Raw genomic sequence first — 13366 nt, 5'->3', positions numbered from 1 at the left:
ATGTGAATCTCTGTTATACTGTAATTTATTTCTGTGATGCACAGCTGTATTTTCAGCATCATTACTCCAGTCTTCAGTGTCACATGATCTTCAGAAATCATTCTAATATGATGATTTGCTGCTCAAGAAACATTTCTGATTATTATCAATGTTGAACACAGTTGTGCTGCACAATATTTTTGTGGAAACTGTGATATATATATATATATATTCTTTTAGGATTCACAGATGAATAAAAAACCTTAAAAGAACAGCATTTGTTTGAAATAGAAATTTTGTTACATTATGAATATCTTTACTGTCACTTTTGATAAATTTAATGCATCCTTAATGAACACAAATATTAATTCATTTTCTTTTTTCTTTTTTTTTAAAGAGTACCCCAATCTTTTGAATGATCGTATATCACGGTTGTATATTAAGCTGCAAAAACTGTGTTCAACATTGATAATAATCAGAAATGTTTCTTGAGCAGCAAATCATCATATTAGAATGATTTCTGAAGATCATGTGACACTGAAGACTGGAGTAATGATGCTGAAAATACAGCTGCGCATCACAGAAATAAATTACACTTTAACAGAGATTCACATAGAACACAGTTATTTTAAATTGTAATAATATATTAGTTTTCACTATATTTTTTATGAAATAAATGCATCCTTGGTGAGACGTCTTTCAGAAAACATAAAAAATATTAATTATTCCAAACTTTTCACCAGTAGTGTAGTCCTTTATCTACCAACACACGATGAAAATCATTTCGCAATCGTCAACAAAACATCATGGAAATGACGTAAATGATCATCTGAGAGCTGCCGTCTGTGATCATCCCTCCATTAAACTCTCTGTGTTCATGTTGAGTCGGTCCTGGTGCATTTCTTGGAGTGTTTCAGGTGGTTTGCAGCACATGCTGACAGATGTTCATGTTCCCCTCTTGGTCTTCATTCAGTGACAACAAACGCCTCCACATCGTACAGCTGAGCAGGATGTTTTCAGTTTCCACTAACTGTGGACACTAGCATCATCATCATCATCATCATCTTCAGGATTCATGAGAGAGACGGACCACAGTCACACTCACATCTTTCAGCTCTCGTCCTGGATTTGGTGGGATCTGAGTGGATCGTCTGTGGTGTGATGATGATGATGATGATGTTTTGGACAACAGAGTGGATTCGTTTCAGATGTGTTCATCAGCGTCTGTCAGTTCTTTACTCAACTCTTCATCGCGTGTGTCTATTAGCAAATTAAGCTTTATGCTAATCATTCTGTAATTATGTTCACCTGTTTGGCCACGCATGACTGTAATATTAGTCATTTAGGACATTGATGTACTGTTTCTGTTGATTTACACATGTGATATTTTCAAATAATGGCCAAAAACGTAAAAGAAGACGTATTTTAATGGCCTGTGATGACTTTTGTGCGATGTTTTCCTGCACAAAGGGCTTCTAAACATCACCTGATCTTCATCGATGTGAGTGAGTGTCTCATTTAAAGGGACAGTGCACCCAAAAATCTAAATTCTGCCATTTACTCGTCCTCAAGTCGTTCCAAACCTGTGCGAGTTTCTGTCTTCTCTTAAACACAAAAGGAAGATATTTTGAAGAATGTTGGTAACCGAACAGCTGCTGGTAGCCATTGACTTCCATAGTATTTTTCCCATTGTTTTTTCTATGGAAGTCAACGGGTGCATTCTTCATTCAACGTTCTTCAAAACATCTTCTTTTGTGTTTAACAGACGAAAGAAAGTCTTACAGGTTTGGAACAACTTTAAGTAAATGACAGAATAGTCTTTTTACATCAGAATCACTGTAAAACCCTAAAACTAGTGTGAACTTGATTTGAACAATTACATTTTAACTTTAAACTGCGTCTGCTTCACTCTCAAGGCAGATGAGGATCAGATTTCAGGAGATTCTGTCCCGTCTCCACAGGAAGTGAAGTCAAACCATCTGATTGGCTGTTTCCTGTTCAGCCCTGATTGAACTGATTTTGGTTTCTGTTGTGTGTGAAGCTGCTGCCTGTGACTTTCTTCTGTCGTATCTGGAGGACATGGATACAATCCACAGACCTTCACAGTATTTGCACAGTTATAAACAGTGACTGTTTGAGTACATGCACAGCACGTACCCATGTGTCATTACTGAGACGTGTTTTAGTTCCTCATGTGTTGGGTTTGGTTTGTGTGCTGTCAGGGTTTTTTTCACTGATGTGGTTGGACCTCAGATGTTACACCCATCAACAGTCCTGATTTTTAACTGTTTTGAGTGACGGAACCAAAACGGCATGTTCTTTACCTTTAACTGGATCATTTGTTGTTAAATGTGAAGTAGTTGTGTCCCAACAGTTCAGTGTCACCCAAACCTCCAGCTGTATTGTGAGATATAAGTCAAGCTTCAGATTCAAGCATTCACTACGTGGATGTTTTGGATAAATTTGGCTAAACGAACAAACCCTCAGTGCAGCAGTAGAGGTCGACTGATAGTGGATGTTAACTGTGGGATAATAAAGTAGAGAAACAGGCCACCAAGTGAGCAACTGGATGTTGAAAAGACATCGAACTGATATCAAAATCGTGACATTTGATGTAAACTGAACATCTAACATATTGGCCTACATATACATTAAACCAGTTTCAGTGTGGCGTTAACTTCCTATTTTCATCTAATGGAAGAAACTGCCGTCCAAACTGAATTTAAAATGATGTTACAGCGTCTTGATCAAGTCTTGACTAATATTTGATGTTAAATTGATATGAAGCTGTAACTAATTAATTAGTTAACTAATTAAGCTTCCACTCAGAGTGAAATCGTGCTGATCTATATTACTAATAATTACACTGCAAAAAATAATTAGTAAATAATGGCAATTTATGTTTTTACATTACTTCAACTCAGCAAAATTAGTTGAGCAATTTCAAGGTTTTTTTATTTATTTTTTATTTTTTTTTTTTTTTTTTTTTGTTGGTTTAATATAATTTAAGTTGAAATTACTTGGAACAACCAAGTTGATTATACTTAAAAACTAAAGTTCAGTTGCTGCCTTGCATTTTTAAGGCGAATCACAAAGTAACAGTTTACCAAACTCCAAATAACATAAAACCGTTGAAAACCAAGCGCTTTAAATAAGTCCAGCAACATATCTTTTTTTTATGTGATGATAACATTTATTGTATGCATATCATGGCTTTTTTTCTGTAAATGTTTAAAATTCCCCATGGTTTGAAAAATGGATGAATGTTTAAAATCTGGCTTTGTGTATCTGCGTACTACCAACAGTTAAACACACACACACACAATTTGCACAGGTTAAATTCTGTAAAACCTATCTATTGGTCGACCTCTATGCAGCAGCACACTATTTATATATAAATGACCACAGGTTTAACTCAACAGTATTAGTTTGCTTTCCTATGAAACAGATGCTACCACGTGTTTAATTTTTATATGTCAAAAGATTTTACTAGGTCCAGAAACATTAAGTTTTATAGTACTTTTCCTCCACAACTTTATTTTTGTTCTACTTTTTTAAACTTTTTTGTTGAATACTGTATTAAGGGGTCACCTAGGCATCAAAAGTTAAAGAAAAATATAGAGTTTTTGTATAATTTTTAAGAAAAAAAAAAACAATTTGTTATACTGTCAAGACAACATAAAACAAGCCTAATGGTCTAATGGTCAGCTCGGTCATGCTATAATTGTTTTTGCTGAATGAGTTTCTGAGTCGGTCACCAACAACACAGTTTTATCATTACTGGCAGTACTCTCGTAAACAGTGAAGCTTTTGTCAGCAACAACTTAACCAAGCATTGATAACTTTGACAAGTTTTACTGGGTTTGCCGTGAGGAACTTGACAGAGCTCAGAGCTGAAGCTGAAGGTGGCTGATGGGGTCTTGCTCACATGATGTTTTGGGGTGCATCAGCCAGATTTAGGACATTTTAGACAATGTTTACAGTCATGATATTTTTTGAGCCACACATGATTATAATTAAACATTGTGGATCCTCTAAACACACCCCGATCTGCTTGAGAGTTTGAATATGTTCTATTCAGATAAAGTGGATGAATCTAGTTTTGTGGACTTGTTCACGAGGTAGATTTTTTAACCATAGTTTGATGGAGACCCTCTTTCTAATTGTAAGTCATTTCTGTTTGCTGGAACACAAAAGGACCCTTCAGACTGATGCAGCAAAGCAAGTCCAGATGTGATTTACTGAGTTTGGTGTGAAGAACTTGACTGACCTGCACGAACCATGTGAGCCAATCATCCAGCTTCAGCTTCAGCTCTGAGCTTTGTGCAGGTCTCTCCAGTTCCTCACAGCAAACCCAGTAAAAAATCTCTTTATAGACATCACTTCCTGTGCAGAGATGCCATTTTAAAACATAGCATTAAGGTTTGCTTTCAAAGGAATAAACAAACTCAGTGCACTGTTTCCTGCTGATTTGATCATGTTTTCCATTCATGAGTTCTGGAATCACATATTTGGGGAGAAAGTACTTTGTGCTCGATGTCTCATGTGACATGACAGACGTGTGCCAATCATCTCCATCATGGTTTAATAACTGAAAAATGACTGATGTATTGTAGCTCTGGTTGTAGTTTGCATAAATCTTTCCCTTTGGCGTTTTATTTAGTCATTATTTGTTGTCTACTACTGAGTTTTGTTTTTATATGAATCCTTTATGCTAATAGTGGAATGAGTTTGGAACATTCTGAGATTTTGTATCAAGCGATGGCCTTCACGTTAAACTTTATATTTCTGTGAATAAAGTGAATGAAGAACCACAAAGAAGGGTTTTCATCATAAATGCAGTCTGGAGGATGAAGAGAGTTTTACGATTACACAGACTGGTTTATATAGTGAGTGTGTAAGGCAAAGCATCTTAAAGGGATAGTTCACCCAAAAATGAAAATCACCCCATGATTTACTCACCCTCGAGCCATCTGTGTATATGACTTTCTTCTTTCAGATGATTATAATCAGAGTTGTATTAAAAAATATCCCATCTCTTTCAAGCTTTATAATGGCAGTGAATGGATGTCCAGATTTTGAAGCCCAAAAAAGTGCATCCATCCATCATGAAAGTGCTCCACACACATCCAGGGCGTTAATAAATGCCTCCTGAAGCGAATTGATGCGCTTGTGTAAGAAAAATATCCTGATTATATTTGTCTGAAAGAAGAAAGTCATATACACATAGGATGGCTTCAGGGTGAGTAAATCATGGGGTAATTTTCAGTTTTGGGTGAACTATCTCTTTAAAGAACAGATGCTTTAGAAATATTTTTATACTAATGTAAAACATTCATGCCAGTGTTTCCTACACAACCCACAGCCCCATGACAAAATATATTATACACATTAATTTACACATAGCTCTTTTGTTCTAATTAATGGCATTTTAAATGAACGTCAGCAACAAATATGCTGAATAGTAAAGCTTTTATCAATATTAAAAATGAATGAAGGAAGTAAAATTTGATGGTAATGGTCATTAATCGGCTCCGAATATGACTACAGATTTTGGCCGGGGATCAGAGAAATCTTCTAGGACTAGCACAATTTGTCTCAAATCATGGACATAATTGTACAGCACTGTAAACTGGTATTTGTCGTCTAACTTATTGTAATGATAAACACTTCAATCCAATCCAACGCTCTCCATTGACTTTCTATTGCGGGAAGCTGCCTCCTTGTCATTTCTGACTTATAACAAAAAACAGAGCAATGCCTAAAAGCTGTTGTGTGACAAGGTGCACAGTAAACAAGCTAAAAAACACAGAACTACGTTTTTATAAGCTGTCGGCCCCAAAAAACACAAATAGTTGTAGATGTCGGCAGGGCAGGACTTGGGGGGGCAGGGGCCCCTGGGTTTGAGGTTATGTTTGGGCCCTATACCTACACTACAAATGCCCTCAAATAGAACATCATTATGGAGTAACACAAAATACACAAACATATACTTTGAGGTTCATAAATAGTACAATTAATATGCAACATGTCTAGGCTATAATCAAAGTTTAAATGTAATATTAAATATTCATTATAACATAATAAACAGGATGTGTTCTCTCAGTTGAGAGATCAAAACCCTGAAATAACTGAGAGAAAAAAAAAAAATTAAGCCAGAGATGTTGGCTTATTAGTATTATAAGAGTTGTTGTCATATCTGTCTCCTCTTATGTCAGGTTCTTATTTAATCAATAAATTCAATCGAATGAAAAGACATGCTAGCTATTAACAATCAAATGAAATCACTATCAACAAAATTCATAGATGGATTGTACATAAATATAACATTTTAATGTAGAAATATTAAATGATTGCAAAAATGAAATAAGCTACTTTTTTAAATATGAATCAACAACCGCCAGTAGGTGGCAGTAAGGGACTGTCTTAATAAGTGAGTTGAATCAACTGATTCATTTAAAAAGCTGATTCATTAGCTTTGCAAACGACTGTACTTACAGCCAGATTGAATTATTTGCTGTTCTGCGTAACACTGAGGAACAAAACATTGTTGTTCGGAGATGCAGCGGTTCTGCTGTTTGTTCTGTTTTCTTTCTGATGGAGCAAAACGGAATTTTGTGTCTGAAAGTTACTCTGTAAGTTGTTGTTCAAGTCAAGTCAAGTCTGCTTTATTGTCAATGCTTCCACATGTACAGTACATAGATAGAGAATTGAAATTGCGTTACTCTCAGACCCATGGTGCATACAGATAACACTAACAGTAGAGCCTAAAAATCCAGACAGATACAGATCAAATATAAAATATAAAATACACCTATACAATTAAGGGCATGTGAAAAAATTATAAAAATAAAGTTAAATAAAGCAGCACAAGGCACATGGCAGATAGAGTGCAAACCAGTGAAGTGAACAAACAGTGCAGATAAAAAGATTGTTGTGCAAAAAAGCTTATTCAGTCTGATTAAAGTGGCAAAGGGCTCAGAGAGCAGTTATTTTATTTAAACTGACTGAAGAGGTAGTAGAATGACGTCAGTTCCATGCTGAATGAGGTAGTGAGCAGACCAATGCTGCACAAAGTGACTGGTGCATGTCATCGTATGTTAGTGGGAGGGAGGAGTCGAAGGACCTGGGGATGTGGGATCTGGGGTGGGGGGGGTTCATAATTCAGGGGTGCCTGGGGCAGAAGGGGGGGAGGGAGTTCGGGAGCGAGTTCAGCTTCCTGACAGCCTGATGGATGAAGCTGTCCTTCAGTCTGCTGGTCCTGGCCTGGAGACTCCGCAGTCTCCGCCCTGATGGCAGCAGACTGAGGAAGCTGTGTGACGGGTGGGTGGGATCACCTGCGATGCAGAGGGCTTTGCGAGTGAGACGGGTTCCGTAAATGACCTGGAGGGAGGGGATAGAGACACCAATGATCTTCTCAGCTGCTCTCACTATGCGTTGCAGAGTCTTCCGGCAGGATGCGTTGCAGGCGCCATACCACACAGTGATGCAGCTCGTCAGGATGCTCTCGATGGTGCCTCTGTAGAAGGTGTACATGATGGGGGCCGGGGCTCTGGCTCTCCTCAGTTTGCGGAGGAAATAGAGACGCTGTCGTGATTTCTTGGCCAGTGCTGCGGTGTTCTCGGTCCAGGAGAGGTCCTCTGTGATGTGCACACCCAGGAACTTGGTGCTGCTCACTCTCTCCACAGTTGCACCGTTGATGGTCAGAGGAGCATACTGAGTGTGCACTATCCTGAAGTAAATAACAATCTCCTTCGTCTTCTCCACGTTCAGAGAGAGATTGTTGTCACTGCACCACCTGGCCAGACGGCTCACCTCGCTCCTGTAGTTTGTCTCATCTCTGTTGCTAATGAGACCCACCACAGTCGTGTCATCCGCAAACTTAATAAAGAGGTTGGAGTTGTGTGACGGTGTGCAGTCGTGGGTCAGCAGAGTGAAGAGGAGGGGGCTCAGCACACATCCTTTGGGGGCCCCAGTGTTCAGTGTGATCGTGCTGGATGTATTGCTGCCGACCCGTACTGCCTGAGGTCTTCCAGTCAGAAAGTCCAACAGCCAGTTGCACAGCGAAGTGTTGAGCCCCAGCTGGACCAGTTTGTAAATGAGCTGTTGAGGGATGATTGTGTTGAATGCTGAACTGAAGTCTATGAACAGCATTCTGACGTATGAGTCTTTTTTGTCTATATGTGTGAGTGCTGAGTGGAGGGCAGTTGCGATGGCGTCATAGTCACGGTTGGACTGAAATGCAAACTGGAAGGGATCCGGGGAGGGGGGTTGGGGGCAGACTTGATATTGTGCATGTCCCGTTCAAAGCACTTCATGAGGATAGGAGTAGGTGCAACAAGACGGTAGTGATTGAAGCAGGATGGAGATGGCTTCTTCGGGACTGGAATGATGGTGGTAGCTTTGAAGCATGTGGGAACAACAGCCTGACTAAGCGAGATGTTGAAAATGTCTGTGAAGACATCAGTGAGTTCTGCTGCACAGTCCCTCAGTACATGCCCAGGAATGTTGTCAGGACCCGGAGGTTTGCGTGCATTGATCCTGCTGAAGGATCTCCTCACGCTGTCCGGGGTCAGCGTCATCATCTGGTCACCGGGAGGAGGTGGAGTCTTCTGTGCAGTGGAGCTGTTATGTTTCTCAAAGCAAGCGAAGAAGGTGTTCAGCTCATTCAGCAGAGAGATGTTGCTGTCACAGGTCCGCGATGGGGGCTTGTAGTCCGTAATGGTCTGTATCCCCTGCCACAGGTTCCGAGTGTCTCTGCTGTCGCTGAAACGATGGGTTATCCTCCTGGAGTACTGTCTCTTAGCCTCTCTGATGCCACGGGATAGGTTGGCCCTGGCTGTCCTCAGGCCCACCTCATCTCCAGCTCTGAATACAGCGTTCTGCGTCTCCAGGAGTCTGTAGACCTCCCCTGTCATCCACGGCTTCTGGTTGGCCCGGACAGTGATGGTCTTTGTGACTCAGCAAACTTGGTGATGTAGGCAGTGACCTTCTCGGAGTACTTTCTAAGCTCCTCTCTGTGTGGTGTAAACAAAGTCTAAAATGTTATTACCTCATGTTGGAAAGTTAATGTGTTGGTGTATTTTTGGGAACACACTCTTTAGGTCTGCATGGTTGAAATCCCCAGCTATGCATCAGGGTGTGCTGTCTGCTGCTCACTGATGTGCTGGTGCAGTTCATTTAGTGCCTCACTCCTGTTGCTGTTGTTCAGATGAATGTATACAGCAACGAGCAGCATGGCTGTATATTCCCTCGGTAGAACGGCCGGCACTTAATAATCATAAACTCCACCAGAGGTGAGCAGTGTTTGCAGATCACAACAGCATCGCGGCACCACGCGTCATTGATGTAAACACAAAGCCCGCCGCCGCGGGTTTTCCTCCCGCGACGAGAGCTCTGTCTGCTCGATAGCATGTTAGCTGATCGAGCTGAATAGCGCCATCCGGCACGCTGTTGCTGAGCCATGTTTCCGTGAACACAAAAACACAACAAGTCACTTACAGTCCTCTGAGTTGAACGTAGTAATCGGATGTAGTCCAGTTTATTGTCCAAAGAGCGTACATTAGCCAGTACGATGGTGGGGATAGATGGCTTTTGTGGGTTAGCCGTTAGCCTAGCCCGGATACCTCCGCGCTTACCCCCTTCTGCTTCCTTTTCATGCTGCTTGTGGCGTCTCTGCTGTGGTTGAGTTTAACTCTAAAAATGTGGTTCTGCCGACATCCAGCAGAAACTCACGACTGTATGCGCTCTTAAAGACAGGTAGACGCGATGAAGACGTACAAAAACACTGCGACTCACAAAACAAAAAACACAAAAACACCGTTCTGATGGGAGAGATAGAAGCCGCTGCGTGTGGAAATGCCGCCATCTTGGATAATAAAGTCCAATTATTTAAAAGTTTATTATACATTTGCGATCGTTTAGATATTCGAGAGAAAAAAAACAGGACTCTTGTTTGTGTGATATCATAGGCATAGCTATGTTATAAAAACAGAAACTCATTAAATTGTTATTTTTTTATTTAAAATCATTTGATAGCTAACCCTAACCCTAACCCATAGAAAGTCAATGGAGAGCGTTGGGTTGTCTATCCCCAAACAGACCCCCCGCCCCCCCAACCGTAAGGGCGTGGTTTTCAGATTATGACGTGTGTCGCTCTTTCTCTCTTGGCCAATGAGATGACGCGTGGACAGAAAATAGTATGGGCGTGTCTAAAAATAACTCAATTATTTTAAAACTTGCATCTGTTCTATTAAAGTGTACTATTGCCATTATAATGGTGTTAATTATTGTCCAGAACGCATCTGACGCAGTATGCAGACGCCGCCGTCACGTCACACCTGTTACTTTTCTCAGCGCTTTTCAGAATGGACAAATCATAGTCGTTTGTGATTAATGCATAATCATTTGTATTCATTCACTGATGAATAAACTCTCCATTCGTATATCGAATACCAATCGTTCAGTTGAATACATTTAAAAAAAGAGTATACTCTCTAGTATATAAATATCTGGAGTGAGATTTGAATGCGAGTCTGCTCATAAATCTAGATTCTTGAAAGTTAAACCAGCCTTTTATGCATTTCATAATGAGTTTATTTTGTATTCAAAAGCCTTTAAAATGATGAAAAAGAAAAATACAATTATTATTACTACTATTATGGAGTATGATTTACAAGAAAAACCCTAGCCCCGCTCTAAGATTATTTTCTATCTTATTTTTTTTTTTCCTTTTGTTCTCTCTTTCTGTTGTATGTAGATGGTCCGTGTATCTTTTGGTCATTGGATTTTTTGTTTAATATTGAAAGTAGAAAAATGAGAAACGGCTCCTTTTTCGTTTTTAAATTTTTTGCAAAAAACGAAAAACAAGAATTCGGCTTAATTTTTAGTTTTTCTTTCAGGGTTAGAAAAATGAATAAACAGCTTGAATATTCGATTTCTACACGTGGGTGGGAATTAAACGCCCCTTTCTGCTGATTGGTCAGACAAAAAAAAAAAAAGAAAAAGATCAAACTGTCATCAGTTCTTCTGCAGCTCCTCCCGGCAGAATACTAGTCCTCTGCTGCTGCTGGGGGGGATTTCATAGCCTACCATATTTTCCAAACTGTAAAGTCACTTTTTTCATGATATATACTGTGATTTATTCTAAAATGACTTAAATAATGCATTTAACGTCAAATAACCTTAATGTAGACTTTTAAAAATAGGCGCATCAAGCAGCCTACTAGCTGTGTATTGGTTCATGTTTTGCGCTAAAGCAGTGCATTCTGTTGTTTTCTTTATTTTTCAACGAGACGACATTTTGTAGTCATTTTGAATGTAAACAAATAAAAATATGCATTTTACCATATGACTATAAATGACAACTTATTAAATTATTTCCCCTCTTGAGGAACAAATCCAGGTGAACATCAACAAATTCTCAATATTAATTAAATAAACTGCTTAGATTGCTGCATATATCCTGTGCACTTCAATACTCGTCTGTGCTTGACAGTAGTCGCGTTTTCTGTTTTATTTAACTAGGGTAACTAGTCAGATGTTGTTCTAAAGGCTTATTAGGTCTACCTTATTTTTTCCGAAACACACACACAAAAATGTCCTGCTCGCACTTACCCATTTAATGGCAGAGAACGGTGACTTTCACTTTTCATTCTTTAAGCGGATGCAAATCTGTCATAAAATAATATGCATCTCGTGGCGTATGCTATATTCCAAACGTTCTGAAGGTATACAGTAAGGTTTGGTGAGAAACAAACCAAATGGCAATTAATTAAATTTATGTAAACTTGTGTGACATTCCTGTGTGCGAGTGCACAAGTGTCAGACTAAATCTACAGTAATAAGACTACAGTTACTTTTTTATAGACAAAAAACAATCAACACAAAAGAAACATCAAAAATTCACCGTTTATTGATTCTCTCTAAAAACTCATTTTTTTTAAAATCTCACATATCAAAAATTAGTCAGGTGGCTTCAGAATTTGTCCAGTTTTCCAGTTTGTGGACATTCACACAGTTATCAGTCATTAATCCGGTGGGCTATACAGCATTTAACCAATGGGTTTTACAATTACAATTTGTAAGTAATCTACCCAGCTCTGAATATACCCAAGTCAAAGCATTATTCTGCCGCGAGGAACTGCAGAAGAACTGGTGCACGTTCAAGCTCACACCGGTGCGCAACGTTTTGCTACGTTTTCCGGGTTGAACGACACGTTTCCTGGAAACGGTGTGCAACGGTGTGCAACGGGTTTGAGATGCGTTTTCTCTTGTTTGGTGGGTGTGTCAGAAATGTCGGCCCAATCAGCGGCAGCATGTATATAAACCCACGCGGTATTAAAGAGACACCTCGCACAATGGGTCCTAGTAAAGTAGTTTACAAATGTGTCCGCTGCAGCTCGGTATATGCAACAATTGAAGACATTAGAAGGTACATGTTATGCCGTAAGAGTGTTATAGTAAAATATAGCATATCACCATGATGATGTAGTTGTTTATATTTTTTTTACTTCATTGCAAGGCAAGTTTATTTATATACCAAATTTCATACACAGTGGTAATGAAGTGCTTTACAAAAAATGAGAATGATAATTAATACAAGGTATTTAAAAAATTAAGAACTAGAAATAAAATAATTTAAATTAGAATTGATTAGCTACCAGGAGATAAAATAGATGTGTTTTCAGTCAGAATTTGGTAAGATGTGTGCTTTCATTCTGGGACGGCAAGGGCAGTGACTGTAACATCGAGGGTACTTTGCAGTATTAAACAAGTATTTATATCAATATCATCAGGCTCCGAAAATTCTTCAAAACGCTTTCCACATAACGGCCTTCTCAGCTGCCATAGTTGCAACGCTTGCGTCATCACAACAGGGTGTTCAACACGCCACCGTTTCCGTTTAAAAAACGTTTTGCAACGTTTTGTCGGGGCTGAACGCAGCCCTGATGACAGCATGGTTTGATTTTTTTTTTTGTCTGACCAATCAGCAGAAAGGGGAGTTTAATTCCCGCCCAAGTGTAGAAATCGAATATTCAAGCTGTTTATTCATTTTTCTAACCCTGAACGAAAAACTAAAAATTAAGCCGAATTCTTGTTTTTCGTTTTTTTCAAAAAATTAAAAAAACGAAAAAGGAGCTGTTTTTCATTTTTTCTACTTACAAAATTAAACAAAAAATCGAATGACCAAAAGATACACGGACCGTAGATGCACCTATTCTATTCTGTACATTGTAATGTGAAGATGTATTGATATGGCCAAGTTGTTTGTACATTAATGTTTGTTCAAATAAAAAATAAAAAAATAAAAAAAGAATGCGAGCCTGCGGAACATCCGGCGCCTGTGGGTGACGTCATCAGCGCGGGCCACGCGCTTTCCTCCATG

General features: G+C 39.1%; 1 protein-coding gene across 1 annotated transcript in view; it reads left to right on the top strand.

Annotated features, from left to right (window-relative positions):
• The first annotated feature begins 13317 nt into the window (after nucleotides 1-13317).
• Nucleotides 13318-13366, top strand: part of bud23 (BUD23 rRNA methyltransferase and ribosome maturation factor) — a 5536-nt gene continuing 5487 nt past the window's right edge. The window contains exon 1 of the mRNA XM_019103141.2: nucleotides 13318-13366. This exon is cut by the window's right edge and continues 113 nt beyond it. The gene's annotated coding sequence lies outside the window, so the exon portion shown is untranslated.

Source organism: Cyprinus carpio, chromosome A15, assembly GCF_018340385.1.
Source record: "Cyprinus carpio isolate SPL01 chromosome A15, ASM1834038v1, whole genome shotgun sequence".
NCBI classification, from domain to species: domain Eukaryota; kingdom Metazoa; phylum Chordata; class Actinopteri; order Cypriniformes; family Cyprinidae; genus Cyprinus; species Cyprinus carpio.
Note: the sequence above shows the minus strand (reverse complement) of the source record. Positions and strands in the feature narration are given on the sequence as shown.